We start from the raw sequence: 20,481 nt of genomic DNA, 5'->3' as shown, positions 1-20,481 counted from the left end.
ATAGTTTCTCCGATCGAGATGAAATTTTGCACAGTTGTTATGGGACCTAAATGCAATCCTAAAAGTGGACTGGAGCGAGAATCTAAATTTTTCATATAACCATGTCCCAGGCTAATGGGCATTAGACATGAAGCATGGACCATGCTGGAAGAGGACCTGCAAGCACTTGGAGTGTTCGAACGAAGGGTGCTTAGGACGATCTTTGGCGGATTGCAGGAGAACGACGTGTGGCGGCGGAGAGTGAACCACGAGCTCGCTAGGCTCTACGGCAAAACCAGTATCCAGAAGGTTGTGAGCACAGCGAACGAAGTAGCTTGATCAGGTGCAACAAGATCTGGAGAGCGTGGGCCAAAATCGAAGTTGGAGCGACACAGCCATGGACCAAGTGAATTGGCGTAACATCGTTAACGAGGTTCTATCAAATTAATTGATGTAACACCAACTAAATAAATAATAAAGCAACGAGAAGTTGGATGCATCCTTTCCTACTCTTTGTTTCGTCGTTTTGCAAAGGACACTTTGCTGCCGCGTATTGCTTTTAAATACCAAATTTCTCTCTCCTTTCATAGGTTCGAATGCCGTCGGTGGCAACAATTTTTATTAATAACCTCGTGATAATTATCAAAAAAAAAGTTCAGAGCCAATAAAGTTGGATCAGTGGAAATGATCGGATCGATCTTGACTAGTTTCTCGCAGATAAAAGCGGCAGAGAACTGTCAAGATGCTTGAAAAATGCCAATTGTCTAATTTCCACGATAATTTCATTCACTGGTCACAAAGGACGTTACTTTGGACTGTTTTTTACCAGGGAACCAAACTTTCAGAAACGCGTCTTCCTTTTATTTTAATTTCTAATATATCAAGGAAAAATGGGTAGAGAAAAGTTCATTTTGCCGATCAGACCCATAATCTCCGATTATTCTATCACAAATTCGTCCCCACAATCGCCATGCATTACAATATGAATAAAACCATGAATGGATGACCATAAAGGAAGCGCTTCGCCAATCATCAATTTTCACTCTTCTACTTCACACCACATTACAACTGCAGTCGACCCACATTGAAGCACCACTCGTCCCAGTAGTCGGTGTAAAAATTAATGAAAAGTTATGATTATTGAATCTCGGTTCCACGCTCCGGCTAAGGATTTAACCATCAGGAACTGTGTCGTGGTAGCCTTCAGTAGCTTTCACAGAACGACATCGACAACGACGATGACGACCAAGACGACAAGTGGATTAAGGGCTCTGCCCTACGGTGCCAGTGATTTACCCACCGGAGCCCAGAATCGAACCTCTCACTTGAACTGAGCGCTGAGATTGTATTGCGGTTTCTCACATTGGACTATACCCAACATTTCTGTGATTGAGTATTTCCAGCTAAAAATGGGAATCGTGTAGACGTAACCTTTTCCAAATTAAAGAGGATATGGGAACATGTATTAGAGACTAGCTAATAATACACTTCCCATTTCAATTTTGCGAAATTTACTAGAATAAGCTTTGAAAAGTATGCCCCTTTCGGGACGGACCATATTAGAGCGATTTTATTTATTTCAAAACTCACCTTATAAACCCGTATTCTCGTAGACCAAATTTTTAGGGTCAAACAATTGTGCTGGTCCGTTCCCAAGGCGGTCGATGTTCGAAAAAACTCTTTTTTTTATTGCTCTTGTTATGCATTTTTAGAAAGAATTGGACCCGTTTTATTATTTTGTAATTAGAGTGCTCTTTCGAAGAATAAGGTGATCCAAAAATTAAAAAAAATATGTTTAATGTATATTAAAATAGAAATATACATAATACACTTCAATTTATATGAATCATTTCACGAATGGAACAGAAACTATCTACGAGAGATAAATACAATCCATTCTTCTTCTTGGCATTACGTCCTCACCAGGACAAAGCTTAGTGTTCAATGAGCACTTCCCCAGTTATTAACTGAGAGCTTTCTTTGCCTAAGTTGCCATTTTCGCATTCGTATATCGTGTGGCAGGTACGATTATACTCTATGCCCAGAGAAGTCAAGGAAATTTCCATTGCGAAAAAATCCTGGACCGACCGGAAAACGAACATACACAAAGTTTTATTTAGATTAAAATCAGGAAGTCTGAAAATGCAATTTTTATTCGCATTTTGAACTGGAAAAATTCGATAGCCATATTTCATGATTTGAAAAGTCCACCGACGACGCAGTCGACGGAAACCAGTCAGTGGGTACTGGCAAATAAATTGTAAAATTAAATTATTAGCACGTCCATGAAATCAATTATTCAGTATCTGTATGTTTTTGGGAAATTGGCCAAAGCTTTTTTTTTCTTATGTGGTGATGGTGCCATTGAGATAAGCGATCCATTAGCAATGAGTCTCTAATCCTTGGAGCTTATTCACACTATGCGCACCGGAAGGGCTTTGTAGTTGCGTTGGGCATGTGAAGTGTACACACCTAGGAGGGCATCCCTTTCCCTTGATGCTGGAGATGTGCTCGTGCATCTCATTTCATGCTAATCACGTTTTACGACGGTAGAAGCTCGCCTGCTCGCAACCTAGGCGGAAACCAGCACCGGAAGAACCGAACGAATAACGAATGCAAGATAGTTGCCGCCTGAAACGAGCATTTAATGAACATTGTTTTAGCATGGCGCTTAGAGTATCGTAGAGTGTAGAATAGGTTTGAGAGCGGAATACACTCTGCGGAATCAAAACAGCTCTGTTTTTACTGTCACGGAAAAACGATTGATTCGAAGAAGAATGCATACAGGTTTTGAAGGAGAAGGATGCAGTCAGGATGTCAATCCAACTGACTTGTTACACGTCACAGCACGTAGACTATCCATGAAGTGGTGGACGTATGCGACCGCACGCAGCATTCTATCGAAATGAGAAAATTTCCACTATCGCCAACACGATTTGATGACTACACACGTAGGCTTCACGCAACTCACTCCCGGGACAGCTATACATCTTATTTCATAGTTGTAGAGGTATTCAAGGAACCAATAGCTGCCTACGCTGCACGATGGACCTTTTCCCCCATTTTGTGGCTTCATCTGCCACGTTGACTTTCGTAGAAATCCACCGCCACTCATCGAAACTCGAGAGGTCCAAAATCTCGTTTACTCTAAAGGCAACGAAATGACTTAATCCCAAACAAACTGTCGATGAGTCGCTCCAAAAACAATTATTCCTGATCACCAGCGAGTGGTTTTCTTCGATTTTCCGCCGCAAGCGAGCTGACATTAAGGTGAAGATGAATCGAAGCATAACCTAAAATTTTCAAGAACATGAATCTGTAGAACCAGACATCCGTTTGAGCTGAAAACATAATCGATTGGTCACTAGCTGGTGTGGTGACCAATCGATTAAGTTTTCAGCTCAAATGGATGTTCGGTTTTTCAGCCTTTTTTACATCTTTTTCTTGCTGCTTCCCACCATTCGCGCCAGGTTACTCTAAGTCATGGCGATTTGATTTCGGATGATCCGTGGATACGTGCGTGTTAATGAACATCCTCTCTTTCTTCCGGTTTCGTTCAAGTTTCGGTGGTTTATGCGGCACGCTAGTTAGTTGGGTAACCCCGCTGATGATATCTTCGCCATGTCATTGAATACGTTTAAATCCACAATTGGAACTAGTTCCTGATAGAGCGCCTAGCTGAACTTCGAAGTTGCTGGTAGCTTATCAACCAACTCGTGCAGGAGAATAGGGTTTGACAGATGTCTTTCTAATCCCACTGCTTTCAAATGCCGGCATAAATTTTGAACAACGAGTCCAAAACTGATAAGTCTCTCAAGTCAGTCGGGTTTCGGTGGAGGGGTCGACCGAACTTTGGCGATCATGTTATTCACGATCTGCTCCGGTCGGCCATAAACCTGCTGTAAAGTAGCCATGACCTGTGAAACTGTCGACGGTTGAAGGAGAAAGTGGTAGGTCATTTGGCATAAAGTCGTTTGGCATAAATCCGTTTGGCATAAAGTCGTTTGGCATAATGGTCATTTGGCATAAAGTCGTTTGGCATAATAGTCGTTTGGCATAATAGTCGTTAGGCAAAATGAGTCTAGAACCAAGAATTTTTTAAGGGGACACGGGAGACTGTGATATTTTCCCTATCTTTTGTCTCACTCTAACAATTATCATCAAAACTTTGTGGAAGCAAATCTCGAGTTTTGATGAACCGATGAAGCTGAAAATGTATTAGGTTGTGCACTACATATATAGAATCATAGTGATACATTTTTCGCATCGATATATGGAGTGGTTCTTTGGATTTGCCTCTTCAAATGGGTAGGGTGATTATGATGACGTCCCGTGCGGCCTTAATATGATATTCGTTTCTACGTTTCTATTGAATTCTGATGACAATCACATGCTCTTGAATAAAGCTTTTGAATAAACTAAAGCATATTAGGAAAGTTATTGCCAAAAGTATGTTATTATTTATCCAGAAATTACCCTTCTTTTAAACAGTAATTCTTCTTTTGAGTTTCGCTATTGGGGATTTTTTTTTTATTACCGTACGGGTTTGGGCCGAAGGGTCTCAGATTTTCATAAAACTTTTTCCACAGGCAGGGCTCATGGATATATGAATAAAAAAAAATTGAGAAAAATTCAGGGTCGCCTATTTTTCCGGAAAACTCAGGTGGAAATTTTTTGTTTTCCCTTGACACTACTTACTTTGAAAAATCATAACTCAAGAACGAAGCATCGTAGAAACAAATTTTTTATATGAAAATTTAAGAAAATTTTCTCAAAAATCCAAAAAAAATATGAACTGGAAAAAGTTTTCCACAAAATTTTCCACCGTTGGGTAGGCTGACCATACGTACCGTATTTTACGGGACAGTACCGTTTTCACCACCTTGACGAGCTGTCCCGTCGTTTCATTGAAAATACTCAAATTGTCCCGTATTTTGAGAACTGAGGATATTCCCCCCAAAAAAAGCAGTGCATAACAGCAGTAAAGTAAAAAGACTCTAATTATTTTTGCAAGTTTTATTCTATTATTCTAGTGATTAACAGATGCTGATTCAGAGTCAAATTTTTGTATGAGCCGTCACGCTTGAGCTAACTTCCTCCTCCCCCTAGAGCGTTACGTAATTTGTGCCTATCTATATAAATAAAAATGGAAGCGTGTTTGTATGTCACGAGTTGGCTCGAAAACTGGTCATTGGATTTGCGTGATATTTTAACTGTTGAATTTATCCAGGACTCGAACGAGATTTTGCGTAGAAAAAGTTTAAGAAAGTCTACGAAATGGTCGTAAAAACGGGAGAAAACTAATCTGTCATTTTGTATGGAAGATCGAATCATATATATCATTTTTTTATATTCGGGATTCTACATATCAAGGTTGTATTCTCGGTATTCTGGTAGCATTTCTGCTATTCTGATAATATTTCTGGATTTTCCAGGATTAAACATTATGGAGTGGTGGTTGGAATCTTGAAAAATTCAAAGATAGTATGTCGAATTCCGATAGAAATTTCAAGATTTAAGTTAGATTCCTGGATTTCTGAAACAAAAAGAAGCTTGAATTTTTGAGATTTCAAATCCCAGGACTCTTGAGTGACTTTGGGATTACTCTTACAAATTCCGAAGACTCCTACAGATATTCGAAAGGTTCATGCCAAAATCTGGGGCCCAGATAGCCCTATCGGTAAACGCGCAGCTATTCAGCATGACCAAGCTGAGGGTCGTGGGTTCGAATCCCACCGGTCGAGGATCTTTTCGGGTTGGAAATTTTCTCGACTTCCCAGGGCGTAGAGTATCTTCGTACCTGCCACACGATATACACATGCAAAAATGGTCATTGGCATAGTAAGCTCTCAGTGAATAACTGTGGAAGTGCTCATAAGAACACTAAGCTGAGAAGCAGGCTCTGTCCTAGTGGGGACGTAACGCCAGAAAGAAGAAGAAGAAGATGCCAAAATCAAAATAGTTCCAGCTCAATAATCTCAACACCCTCAAAAATCTACTTTAACTCATGATTGATCATCATAACGAAAACATTAAATAATTTTACTAACACCAAATAAACATGTTTCCGTAAGTTCCAAAAAGCTTAAAATTGTTACAAATTTTCTTAAAACTTTCAAAAGAACGCTATTTATAAGTTTTAAAAATTGTCCCGATTTTGTTCTTCATTTGTCCCGTTTTTATCCTTTAACCTTATGGTCAGCCTACCGTTGGGAAAACTCGTAAAGAAAAGCCGGAAAAACTATGCCCGAACTCGTGGAAAATTTTCAAAAATATATTTTCGAGCAGGTAGTTCTATAAGCTTTAATCACTGAAATTTTTGGAATGCACTTTTTTTCGTTTTTGAGTTATGGCCAATTTTGCGAAAAATGTCCAGATGTGCCATATAAGACTTATCTTTGAAAAATCATAACTCAAGAACGAAACATTGTAGAAACAAAGTTTTTATATGAAAATTTAAGCAAATTTTCTCAGAAATCCAAAAAAAAGTATGAACTGGAAAAAGTTTTCCACAAAATTTTCCACCGTTGGGGAAATTCATAAAGAAAAGCTGGAAAATCTATGCCCGAACTCGCGGAAATTTTTTAATAAAATATTTTTAATGGTCAATTTTGTAAAAAATGCAAAGATTTGCCATACATGCCTTTTCGTTTAAAAATCATGACTCAAGACTCATCATGACTTGTCAAACCGGATTCAAATTATTTCAAAAATATGAAATTTTTGAAATGGAATCAGTTTCCCAGGACATTTTTCACTGTTTATGAAAACAAATAATGAAAACCCGATTAGCTATTCCAGCTTTCAAACAAAGTATATTTGAAAAGAGCGATCAATAAGATCCAATCCTACAATATTTTTCAATACGCTCATTTTTCGTTCCTAAAACATGATCAAATATTGCTAGGATGAGCTGTTTGAACCATATATTTTCAAATTTATAAGTTCATAAACAAAATTTTTTAAGAACGAAACTACATAGAAACAAAGTTTTCTTCAATCAGAATGTAGGCAATTTTTTCCTGTTAGGTAACTACAAAATTGACAGTTCAATAAATGGGTAGACAATATGACAAATAGATATTTACCAATTCAAATTTAAAGCGTTGAAATGGCTTGAGAATCATAAGTTTACCAAAAACTAACAAAGAGCAGTGAGAAAGTGCAAGTTGTTACCTATGTGATAGGTCACAATCCAGATTTGCTTTTTTGTATTTCTTCTTTTTGTTTTTTTTATATATATTTTTCTTCTTTTTTTTGTAAATATTCATACTTTGTTTATATTTTTATAATTTTGTAAATACCCCTAAATTTGTAAATAATTATGCTTTAACTCTAGTTTAAATGTAAATAACCTAATATGTAAATAATATTCCTATATTCCCTATCCCAAGATACCAGTTACCCTCAATATAAATAAAAATGAATTAAAAAAAATGAATTTGTAAATAGAAATAATTTAAATTTGAATTTTATACCCATCCAACTAAACCCCTGGTATCCCATCATCAAAATCCTTCCCATCCATATATGCACTGATGCATGGCGCCCAGTACCAACTGTGCGAAGACAAATCCCTCCCGGGAAATGTTCTACCATTTGGTTTTGCTGCATCATCAAGTCCTATAAAAAGGATATGCAGGCCCAGAAAAAGATCTTTTTCGGTAACAAAATTCCGACAGTTAAAATCGTCCGTTACTTTCAACTTTTCTCGCATTCCATAGGAACAAAATTCCTACAAGTATTTGTCGTGAGTGATAAAGCGACGTAACCGTTAATTATCATTGGTGCCAAGTGTTTAACGGAGTGGTTGAAGATACCGAGAAGTCCCCGAGTGGTTTGAACGAAGCATCGGTGGTATTGAAGAGCGGCTGGAGAAATCCCTAGCTAGGACGCTAATAGGACGAAATCTACCTAATCCGTCCGTAGCTAGAATCATCGCCTCCCCGGACCCGACCCGGCAGTCGACTTCGAGCTGAAAGGTAGACGAATCGGACTTCGACAGGTCCTAAAGTCGAATAACCCAGCAACCGCTGTGGTCAGGTGATAGTTAACTTGTGCATCCTTTACTTCCCTCAAAACTCCCTCACAATATTGTATATATTAAATAAATTAATGATTTGAAATTTGAATTTGAAAATACAGTGTTAAAGCTAAATTATTTATTTTACGTGCAATTCCCTTCCCCTCTTTTAGTGGTGACAGAATTGAAGTCGCGAAACAAGTGTGGGTTGTGAGTCCGCCCCAGTAGTGATTCTCCCGGATAGACCCTGAGAGGGCTTAAATGTTAATAGTTCAGCAAATTATTAGTTTTTTGAATTGAAGTTTTTTAAAGTTTTTTCTTAGTGTAATTTCCTTAGTTTTCTAGTGTAGTTCCTTTTTTCTTATTATTTTTCTCGAATTAAATGAATTTGAATTTAATTAGTAACCGAAAAGTAACAAAGTGTTGTCTATCAGCTGTATATTCCTCGTTATTATTTTTTTGTAAAGTGAAAAAAGTTTTCCCGAAGCTGTTGGAATGGACAAAGTTCAATATTACGAATACAATTCTTTATGCTGTAACCCCTTCGGACTGGGCGGTCACAAATCAGTAAGGACAAATCTACGATCGATCAGCCAAGGCCTCATCAGTAAGCTTCATTCGAATGGAGTTCAGTGGATTACGGAAAAGATGAAAATTTGCGTGAAGTGCTCCATTACCGGTGACCAGAAGGCTCTCGTAACGGATCTTCCAGAAGCAATGGCGTTTGAGGAACAAGTTTCACCACTATCTTCGTTGGCGTCGCCAAAGGAAACTCCTTCCTCGGGTGAGTCAGTTGGTTCTATAAATAATGTACAAAAAATACAAGAGCTTGCTAAATTCTTGGAAATCTTCACGTTTGGATGCTTCTAGTAGTAACTATCGCAATTCTTCTATGGACGAAATGTTCAATCAAATGTTGAGTAAAATAAAGACTTGGTTTCCGCCTAATATTATCGATGTTACAGAGGATTTTAATTCCGTTTTATTAAATTTGAACTCAGCTGTTACAAAAGCCGAACCTGACAAGCAAATTGAACTTCTAAAATTACTTCCTAGGAATTGGTCATATGCCAAAGTTAAAGCTCATTTTGACGTGTCTCAACACGTTATAACTGAATCAAAAAAATACAATTTAGGGATTCAACCACTTTCAAAAGTAGGACGACCCTCGCATGGATCAGATGTCCAAGACATAGTTTCAAATTTTTACCTAAGGGATGATATCAGTCGGCCATTTCCTGGCTTGAAAGATACCATATCTATTAAGTTACCCAATGGAGTGCACCAAAATGTTCAAAAACGCCTTTTGCTAGACCCTTTGGATAGTTTATATAAACAATATTTGGAAACCTGTAAGAGTGAACAGGAATCTGTCTCATTCACATCGTTCTGGAAACTTAAACCAAAACAATGTGTTTATACAAAGGATTCATCGGCCATGAATGTTTGTGTTTGCATGATACATGAGAATATGAAATTCATGGTTGATGCATTGAAAAAAAATAATTGCTTTGAAGTTCATAATACAGAAAAAAAACTTAACACCTTTTTGACTAGTCAAATGATATGTCCAAATAGTACAGGTGATTGTTACTTGAGGTCCTGTGAGGATTGTAAATTAAAGAAATTAGATTTTGTTGCCAATCGCTTAGATGAAAACAACGTTGAAGAAGTTAAGTATTGTTTTTGGATTATTTCTCCTCGTTGTGAAATTATCAACAAAGAGGAAAATGTAAATGATTTTATAGAAAACTTGAAAAATCTCACAGAGAAGTTTCTTGTGCATCAATTCAAAGTAGATAAACAAAATAATTTTATTAGAGCTAAAAAGGAATCACTAGTTGAAAACAAAGATATAATGTGCCAGATGAATTTCGCGAAAAATTATTCGTGCGTGATACAAGATTCCATTCAAAGCCATTACTTTGTACGACCTCAAGTAACAATACATCCATTTCTAATTTATTACAAAGACAAATCTTCGATCAAAGTCTTAAATTTTGTTGTAATTGCTGACATAAAAAAGCATAACACGACATCAGTTTATGCTTTTCAAACAAAACTAATTTCAAGATTGAAAAATAAATTTCCTGAACTTGAAAAAATCATTTATCTTTCTGATGGTTGCGGAGAGCAGTACAAAAATAAATCAAATTTCAAAAATGTATGCAACCATGAAAATGATTTTAAAATTAGAGCAGAATGGCACTTTTTCCCAACCTCACATGGAAAAGGTCCATGTGATGGTATCGGTGGCAATATTAAGCGAATGGCTAGAGATTCTAGTATTAGAAAGTCAGCGGAAATTAATAACGCCAAACAATTTTTTGACTGGGCTGTGTCGCAAAAGGTGAAAGACCAATTTAAAAAAGATTGGGAATTCATCTATGCAACTGAAAATGACTATTCAGAGGCTGAAAAATTACTTCAGGAGAGATTTTCTAACCTTGTTCCAATTCCTGGAACAAAAAAATATCATTCATTTATTCCAAAAGACGAACGAAGCATTTTTGCGAGTGAATTCTCAGATGCATATGAAAACCAAGAAAATACAGCATGTTTTGTTCTTAATACTACAAAGAAACGAAAATCTTCTGGTGGTAGCAACCAAAGGCAATCTTCCCGGTTGAAAAAATAGATAGTTTTAAGATAAAATGTTAGTTATGTACTGAATAATTGAATAAATAAAATTAAAGAAATATATAAAAAGAATCTTATTTGTTCCATAGAAAAGAAAGAATCCCTTGGAATGGAAAAGAAACAGTTTTTTCAGCTTTGCTTAACGGTGTAATGTTTCATGAAAAATATAATCCAATCCGACTTATACTTCATTAAAACCAATCCCATATCGTTTCTTTCAGATCTTTTAGAAAATTTGCAATTGCTTTGATAAAAAAAAACCTTGTTTTTCTGATGCTTCGATTGATATATGGGTTTTCAAAAAAAAAGGCTAATATGGTCATTTTTCACAAAATTGACCATAACTCAGGAACAAAAAAAAGTACATCCTAAAAGTTACTAGAATTGAAGTTTATAAAGTTTCCTTCTCAAAAATATTTTAATAAAAATTTTCCGCGAGTTCGGGCATAGATTTTCCAGCTTTTCTTAATGAATTTCCCCAACGGTGGAAAATTTTGTGGAAAACTTTTTCCAGTTCATTTTTTTATTCCTGAGAAAATTTGCTTAAATTTTCATATAAAAACTTTGTTTCTACGATGCTTCGTTCTTGAGTTATGATTTTTCAAAGTAAGTAGTGTCAAGGGAAAACAAAAAATTTCCACCTGAGTTTTCCGGAAAAATAGGCGACCCTGAATTTTTCTCAATTTTTTTTTATTCATATATCCATGAGCCCTGCCTGTGGAAAAAGTTTCATGAAAATCTGAGACCCTTCGGCCCAATTTGTACGATAATAAAAAAAAATCCCCTATCGGAACATTTTTTGTACTGAAGATTTTGATATATTTAGCACAAATTTACCCTTGTTTCTAACTTTCTATGTATTCTATGACATGAAAAATGTTGATTTAAAGTTTAAATAAATTTCACCTTCTCTTATACATAGGCTATATTTTTAAAATATTTGTTTGTTTCCAACTGATAGAAGGGCGTCAATCTATAACATTGATCTGATCAGCGCAAAGAGAAAACTATTACTGCAGATACTTCGATGGGTTGTGCTACTCTTCTCCGAATGTCGTGTCCCTCGAACGCCATTTCCCCGAATGCCAGTTCCTTGAATATCCCGTTTCCCGTTTATGTCGTCTTTATACATTTCAGGGTGGTGAACGAACTGGCCATCTAATATGCACTCTTCTTATTTTTATTGGTGGTTATTTCGAGTTTTACCGTCTTTAGCATTTTTGCCAACATGTGTATAGCTGAGAATGACAGAATACCTCCTTCTTTTGATTGCTTTTGGTTCTTTCACGTTCACTATCCAGCCACTGAAGGCTATTACACAAATTTACCTAGTATCACATCGATGATTCTGAACGCAATTTGTGATGCCTTTCCGTTATATTATGCCTCAATAATTTTTGGCGTCCAATCTTCTATTGGTTTAATCATAAAATTTAACTTTCTCTTTAAAATAGGCTATTCTTTACATATATATATACGGTTTTAAATTCTATTATTCAGTAAAGCTATATGTTAACCATTTTTATATTTTGCTAATTTATCAATTCTTGCAAGACGTGCTGCTATAATGATAATTTCTTTAGAACCTGCCAATATTCCACATATTCATGGCAAATGTATGATCTCCTTTCGAGATATGATGGAAAAATATTATTTCAATCACAAATTTTCCCTTCTTTCGATGATGTACACTTCCAAAATTAAGAATCGTTGAAAAAATCGGCTCAAATATTTTGTTTTAAAAATGTATTGTTCATTGTATCATGATCGTAAAAGATGCCATAGCCACGCTTACACCACTTCATCAGGCTGTAAAAGGGTGCGAAACGTCAAACGCAATGTTTACATCCAACAAGCTGAGTAGATGCGCCACAATTTGTTGTTTTACAGCATACTGCTGTATGCTCGCTGTATAACTAACGACAAAGCGCTTCTTAAATATATATTGAGCAGCATAACAAATCATATTGTATAGAAGCAGCCGGATTGATGATGGCGAGTTTTATTCCACATCATTAGGTTGCTATCCTTCAAGGTGTTGAGTTACAGCTTAGTGAAAGCTGCAAAAGCGATAACTGACGAAATTTATTCAGCTAAGATTTGTAGCTGCAAAACGTTTGCGTTACAGCTGTATTAACGCTAATCGTTCTATTTTTGACAACTTTCATTTTTTGCTGCGTTCGCACAAAGCAAATAATCTTGGCTTAGAGTGCTAAAATTGTTAGTTGGGTTGTTTCTATGTAAAAGTATGGAACAACATTTTGATTCAAATGCCGAACACTGTGCTCATTCTGTCTCATATTCCGAACACCTTTATTCAAATTCCGAACAGCACGAATAAATCGTAGACAAATTAATAATTTCGCAAAAAAAATTATCTGAGCTAGTTCTACTGGTCTAGAACTAGAGAATCATAACTACTCCCGAGAAATAAAATAGATTGGTAGACGTTAAAATTGAATTGCAATTGAATGCTATTTCCATGATATTTGATAACATATTTCAGCGAAACATTTCAACCAAATCGCCATACAAAAACCGAGTGTTCGGAATATGAGTCTGTTCGGAATTTGAGACAAAACGGTACATGAATTTTCTAAATCAGGAGTGTTAATGAAGGCTGCAAATGCGGGAAATGCAACAGGAAATAGAACATTTTTCTACAGTAGTTTTGGGTTGCCCTTAGCAACGGGTGTTTTGCTATTTTCAAGGCATTTTGCCTACAGCAGCGATACGCGTGAGTTTCACTGGCTCCGGTGACTGTGATTCGCTACGCTTGCCTACTATAGTTTGAATGTCATAACTTTTCCCAACTTTGAGCAGGTAGTTGCTCACTGTTAAGCCTGGTTTGCTACTGACAAGAAAAGGAATCGCCTATCTCGATGCGTGGAAAATTTCTTCCCAGAAATGGTCCAGAAAATCACATTTTCTGATCGCAGTACGCAGTTGAAAAGAAATGTCATTTCAAATGAGACTCTCTGTAGGAAATTTATTGACCCATTCAGTCAAGAAATTTCTTTACTTGTGTTGAGCTAAACAGCATACTAAGCTTTACTCATGACAGAGGTGCTCGGTTCGAGGGGCTGTTGCGGCGATCAACAACCGAGGTACTATTATAACAAGATCCTGCCAATTTGTTTGCTTCGCGGATGATATGAATATTATCAGCAGAACGACCAAAGCCGGAATGGTGGTGAATGCGTTGAAAACAAAATACATCAGTATTACAAATATTGGGGATACTTTCGAGGTGTAAGATGAATTCGTCCACCTTGCATCCTTGTTAACAGCTGATAATGACGTTATTCAAGGAACACTTGGAACACTATGGGCTCCAGAAGAAACTGCGGTCGAGAAAGATTCACCCCTGCTTCAAATGCATCTTTTGCGAAACGCTCATAAGACCTAACTTCTATGGGCATGAAGCTTGGATCATACTAGAGAAGGGCCTGCCAACACTTCAAGTGTGCTAACGACGGGTAATCACGACTATCATTAGCAGTGTGCAGGAAAACGGCGTGTGATGGCAGAGAATGAATTGATGTAATACCAAGTAAATAATTAAAATGATACGCTCTAATATAGCATACATTCATGTGCACTCATTTTACAGTGAACACCAGTATGATGAGTTGAATAGTTTTGTAAAACAACAGAAAAGCAGTATAGTACTATTTCGATTTCACGGAGTGTAGTTACGTGGTATCACAGATGTTTCGTAAATTTAAAATTCTAACGCAATTATGAATATACTTTAATGGATTGAGAATCTTTACATCTCCTATCTGAGATCCCTTTAATTTGAGGACCAGCAATTTTCTGACAATCACACAGAAAATATACGTTATCTTCAATCACACTGCTGTAGTCAGTGGCAGATAATTTCCTTTGACGCTTCAGGGTAAGCCAAATCAAACCAATTTTGTGTAACACCTCTCTGAAAATGGCACCGACAAGTTTCCGAGAACGACGACTGGTTGGCTCTCTAAATCACGGTTCAATTGCGGTGACAGTTGCAGTCAGTGCCTGAAGAAATGCATCATCTAAATTGAAGTCAGCTTCCTCTGCCGGCAACTGTACCTCTGTATTCAATCTGCACCGAACGGGATTTCTAGGGGATTGGACCTCCCCTGCGTACGACAGGAAGAGGAAAACATAATTTAACCATGCTCTAGGCCGTGTCGCATGGCGGACGACTACAACGACGAACGACGAGAATGATTCGATGTGTACGTACACCTGAGAATGTCACCGGAAACGTCTCTTAGACTTACAGAAGCGAGAGAAAGAGGACAAACAACGATACGGTAAAGCTACGCCACGTTGCTTGGAGGACAAGCGTTCATGCTTTTACAGAGGAAAGTCGCTTCTTTCGTGGATTGCGATGGTTTTCATGGGTGTGTTTGGATTATAGTGAAAAATTGCAGAAGCAATAAACTTTTTTGAAATAGTTATTTGAAATCAATATTTCATAATTTTTAAATATTTTAATTTATAGATTGTACAATATGAAGCCGCTATACGAGATTTCCTTCCTTCCCATCCCACAGATATTTCGGACAAATCTGTCTATTAGACGGAATTTTCACAAAGAGATTCCCGCTCACGTACCAAGCGGGATCAAAATCCGTAAACCTAAGAAATGAATCTAAACGCCTACGAAGTGTACGAATTCTGAGCCTTTATGTTCGGCATATGAAGGGAATGAAAAGATCCAATGTCGGTAAACCAATCAAAAATTTAGCTTGGTAGTAAATCCTCATACACCCAACCCCATTTTTAGACGGAGTATACTTTTAAATTTATGTATTTTTTCATAGCTCGGAAAAAAAATGATTTTTGGCTTAAATTTTGGACTTTCACACACATGTAACGAACATTTTCAAACTTTCTGAAACATTTTTCTGTTTTTAAAAAATGTTTGAAGAATTGATTTATTTTTAACCAGCAAATGCCTGAGTAAGTTATTTATTACCTTATTTAAGGTGTAATGCAATTCAATTGCATTTTCGTGGAGTGCATTTTTATCCAGTATCCCGAAGCTTAATAGAAAATGACAAAATATTCTCTCAGATTAATGTTTTGATTACGAATCAACAATATGGTTTTCACAGCGGACGATTATCAACTATACATTTACTCAACTTTGTCACGTTAACACTAAATGTAATGAATAAAATTAATTGTGATATACGGAATTCAGTGAACCATTCAATAGATTGCACATTTAAATTGTCTGGCTCTTGTCTATTCCAGCTTAAGGTATTATGTATAATGTTGTAATGTACTTTGAGGTAATCGAATTCAGTTCGCCTTCGAACGTCGGGGTCTCTCAAGAGGCTCCGCAGCTTGTAGGTTGAAGCGCCCATCAAGCGAATAGGGAGATGTGGGTTCGATCCCCACCGGAGCACGTGGTTTCTTTTCGCAGTTTCATTTTTAAGCTTCGTCGTTAACTTCAAAACCTAATAACAGCAAAATTCCTTAGGCTGAAATTGCCTAGAACATGGCAATTAATTAACAGTAAAAGTTCATTCTCTAATTGCCCTGACTGCATTTGCCTGCCCTTGCTACACCTTCGCTATCACTTTTCTCCGGTTTCCCTTAGCACCAATGTGTGCGGGTGTTGTATGAGCCTTCGGCATGTCACCATAAATTACCTTCTGCCACCTTTTAGCAATCGGTGAATGCTAGCAGCCGGAGTCTGTGTGACAACCCATTCCCGTACCATTAAGCTGAAAAGAGAAATCTGAAACTACTGGCACCCCCGTTGCTGAGTGGTTGATTCGAATGATACTATGACACCTAATCCTCAGTATTTAACAACCTGTCAGCTCCACTGGGGAAGGAAATTAAATAGCAAATAACCTTTGGTGGTCATAACTTTGCATTTGGATCCACACAACGTAAGTTTCTCGGTTGTTAAATCCTTTTAAAATCAGGAAATTTATTGCACATCCAAACATTTCTTTCTACAATGTTTACAATAGTAAATGCCTAACTAAATTCTGTGAAATTGTTCGAGAACTCAGCAAATATTCGATGCAACTTGTGACAGATGTCACCATGCTGATTTCTCCATAAGTACATCCATGCTGCATAAACTTGTCATACCAGAGATGTTGTTTACAATAAGTAGCAAATATGTTTGCTCAGAAGTTCCCGAGTCTTGCTCTCGAGCGCGAAAGTGCTGCTGCAGGGGAGTAATTCGAGCTACGACAACCGTTGCTGCACATGGGAGTAATAGGGCCAACATCGTGGAAGAAATTCTTAAAGATGTTTGAATATCCTGTAAACTGTAAAACCTAAGATTTTGATATCTTAAACACATTTTGGATAAGAAATCATTATTATATTTTAAAGTGAATCTTTAATACATGAGCATGAGCATAGATGACCGTACAATTCGTAGTTGCTACTCCGTGATTGACCAGAGCAATCGAAGTTGCATAGGGAATGGGGCTTGGGATTAGCTTACCGTTCTCAATGCGCACAAATCGAGAGCTCAAATTATAAAAGTCAATAACGGTGCCGGCCACGTCCTTACGGTCATCGGGGAAAGGAAGGAATGTTAGTTAGACAACCATTGTTACTAGAGACCGAGTATACCTCTGCATCTCCACAGTTGTCATGGAAATGATATTGGGTTAGTGGGATAAGGTGAAGATCTGGAAGTCACCAGTGGTTGGTGATGTGATCCATGCTATAATCACGCCTAATCGGATTCGCGATATAATTCGATAATCGCATTGTACTCCGAGCAAGTGTCCATCACTCGCTCATGCAAAAGCAAGCCGTGTAGGTTGTCCTGTCAGTTGCCTCAATGACAAGAGCATCGCCCTTGAACCTTTCACGAGGTGACCGTCGATATTCTTTCTTCTTCGATTCCTTTCTCTCACAGTATTAACGGAGCTCTTTTTTTTTTAATTTCTTAATTTATTATTATCATTCCAAACATTACATTTATTATTTCTTATATCTAGGTGTTCTGTGTTATTAGACAACACTATCATCCTAATTTGGTAAAACAAATCTAAGATTTTATCAACATTTTGTTAATAACATATTACATTTCATTTGCCGTAGCAGTTCAGATTTTTTACAGGTGAATTGATTTCACCTGCTTATAAGAGAAAAAAAAAAACGCTTTGAACATACTTAACCTTACTTAACCTAAGCTTATAACGCATTAATCGTGGCAATAGAAGATTGTAACGATTTTTGCCTGAAATTATTGATTATTTTATTTGACATTTGTTCCAATGTTTCAACATTAGATATTCTATGTAACTCATTGGTACTATACCAGGGAGGAAGCCTCAGAATCATTTTCAAAATTTTATTTTGAATTCTCTGCAGAGCTTTCTTCCTGGTATTACAACAGCTAGTCCATATTGGTACAGCATACAACATGGCTGACCTGAAAATTTGTTTGAATATCAAAAGCTTGTTCTTAAGACAAAGTTTTGATTTTCTATTAATAAGGGGATAGAGACATTTTACATATTTGTTACGTTTGGCTTGAATGCCCTCAATGTGATTTTTGAAAGTTAAATTCTTATCTAGCATGAGCCCTAGATACTTAACTTCATCTGACCAATTTATTGGAACCCCTCTCATCGTGACAACATGTCTATTTGAAGGTTTCAAATAAAGAGCTTTTGGTTTATGTGGAAATATTATTAGTTGAGTTTTGGAAGCATTAGGAGAAATCTTCCATTTTTGCAAGTATGAAGAAAAAATATCCAAACTTTTTTGCAATCGACTACAGATGACACGCAGGCTTCGTCCTTTGGCGGAGAGGCCTGTGTCATCCGCAAACAAAGATTTTTGACATCCCTGAGGTAACTCAGGGAAGTCAGATGTGAAAATATTGTATAATATTGGTCCCAAAATGCTGCCATGGGGAACACCAGCTCTTACAGGAAGTCTTTCAGATCTGGAGTTTCGATAATTAACCTGAAGTGTACGATTTGACAGATAACTTTGAATTATTCTAACAATGTATGTTGGAAAATTAAAGTTTTTCAATTTTACAATCAAACCTTCATGCCAAACACTGTCGAATGCTTTTTCTATGTCTAGAAGAGCAAGACCAGTAGAGTAGCCTTCAGATTTGTTGGAACGGATCAAATTTGTTACACCTAAAAGTTGATGAGTTGTCGAATGTCCATGGCGGAATCCGAACTGTTCATAGGCAAAAATTGAATTTTCGTTGATGTGGGCCATCATTCTGCTCAAAATAACCTTTTCAAAAAGTTTACTGATGGAGGTAAGCAAACTGATTGGACGATAGCTATAAGGATTTTTGTCTGGTTTTAAAATTGAAACAACCTTAGCATTTTTCCATTTGTCAGGAAAATATGCTAATTGAAAACATTTGTTGAATATATCAACTAAAAATGATAAGCTACTTTCTGGAAGTTTCTTGATGAGGATGTAGAAAATTCCATCATCGCCAGGAGCTTTTATATTTTTAAATTTTTTAATAATAGTTCTCACTTCTTCCAAATTAGTCTTCCAGGAATTTTCTAAAACGTTCTCTTGATTGAGAATATTTTCGAAGTCCTGAGTAACTTGATTTTCAATTGGACTAGTAAGTTCTTTATTGAAATTGTGCGCGCTTTCAAACTGCATAGCAAGTTTTTGAGCTTTTTCGCAATTAGTTAGTAATAATTTGTTTTCCTCTTTCAATGCCGGTATTGGGTTCTGAGGTTTTTTCAAGATTTTAGATAATTTCCAAAAGGGCTTAGAGCCAGGGTCCAATTGAGAAATTTTATTTTCAAAATTTTTGTATTTTAAATCTGCAAAACGTTTTTTGATTTCTTGCTGCAAATCCTGCCATATAATTTTCATAGCAGGATCACGAGTGCGCTGAAATTGCCTTCTCCTCACGTTTTTAAGACGGATCAAGAGTTTAAGATCATCGTTTATAACCACGGATTCAAATTTTACTTCACATTTTGGAATTGCAATGTTCCTGGCTTCAACAATGGAATTTGTTAAAGTTTCAAGAGCATTGTCAATATCAATTTTAGTTTCTAAGGAAATGTTAACATCAAGATTAGAGTCAACATACGTTTCATATATATTCCAGTCGGCTCGTAAATAATTGAAAGTGGAGCTGATAGGATTGAGAATCGCTTCATGCGATATTTGAAATGTAACAGGGACATGATCAGAATCAAAATCAGCATGAGTAATCAGTTGGCTACAAAGATGACTAGAGTCGGTTAAGACCAAGTCAATCGTAGATGGATTTCTAGAAGAGGAAAAACATGTAGGACTATCAGGGTATTGAATTGAAGAGCACTCATCAAATAAAATTCTGCCGTTAGCACTACTTTGAGAATTATTCCATGACCGATGTTTGGCATTAAAGTCACCAATGACAAAAAATTTTGACTTATTGCGAGTCAATTTTCGCAAGTCAGTTTGGAGCAAATTAACTTGCTGTCCAGAGCATTGAAAAGGCAAATAGGCAGCTATGAAAGTATATTTACCAAACTGTGTTTCAATAGAAACACCTAAAGTTTCAAAAACTTTAGTTTCAAATGACGAAAACAGTTGATGTTTTATACGCCTATGAATGATGATTGCAACTCCCCCACATGCCCCATCAAGTCGATCATTACGATAAACAAAAAAGTTAGGATCTTTTTTTAGTTTGGATTCAGGCTTAAATAAGTTTCGGTAATAACTGCTATATGCACGTTATTAGCAGTAAGAAAAATAAACAGCTCGTCCTCTTTACCATTCAGAGAACGAGCATTCCAATTCAAAATATTTAAATTATTATTTGGATCCATTAGAAAAACGTAATCCAATAACAATTTGATTTG

Source organism: Aedes aegypti, chromosome 2 (assembly GCF_002204515.2).
Source record: "Aedes aegypti strain LVP_AGWG chromosome 2, AaegL5.0 Primary Assembly, whole genome shotgun sequence".
Taxonomy (NCBI): domain Eukaryota; kingdom Metazoa; phylum Arthropoda; class Insecta; order Diptera; family Culicidae; genus Aedes; species Aedes aegypti.
The sequence above is the reverse complement of the archived record's forward strand: the minus strand, read 5'-3'. Positions refer to the sequence as shown.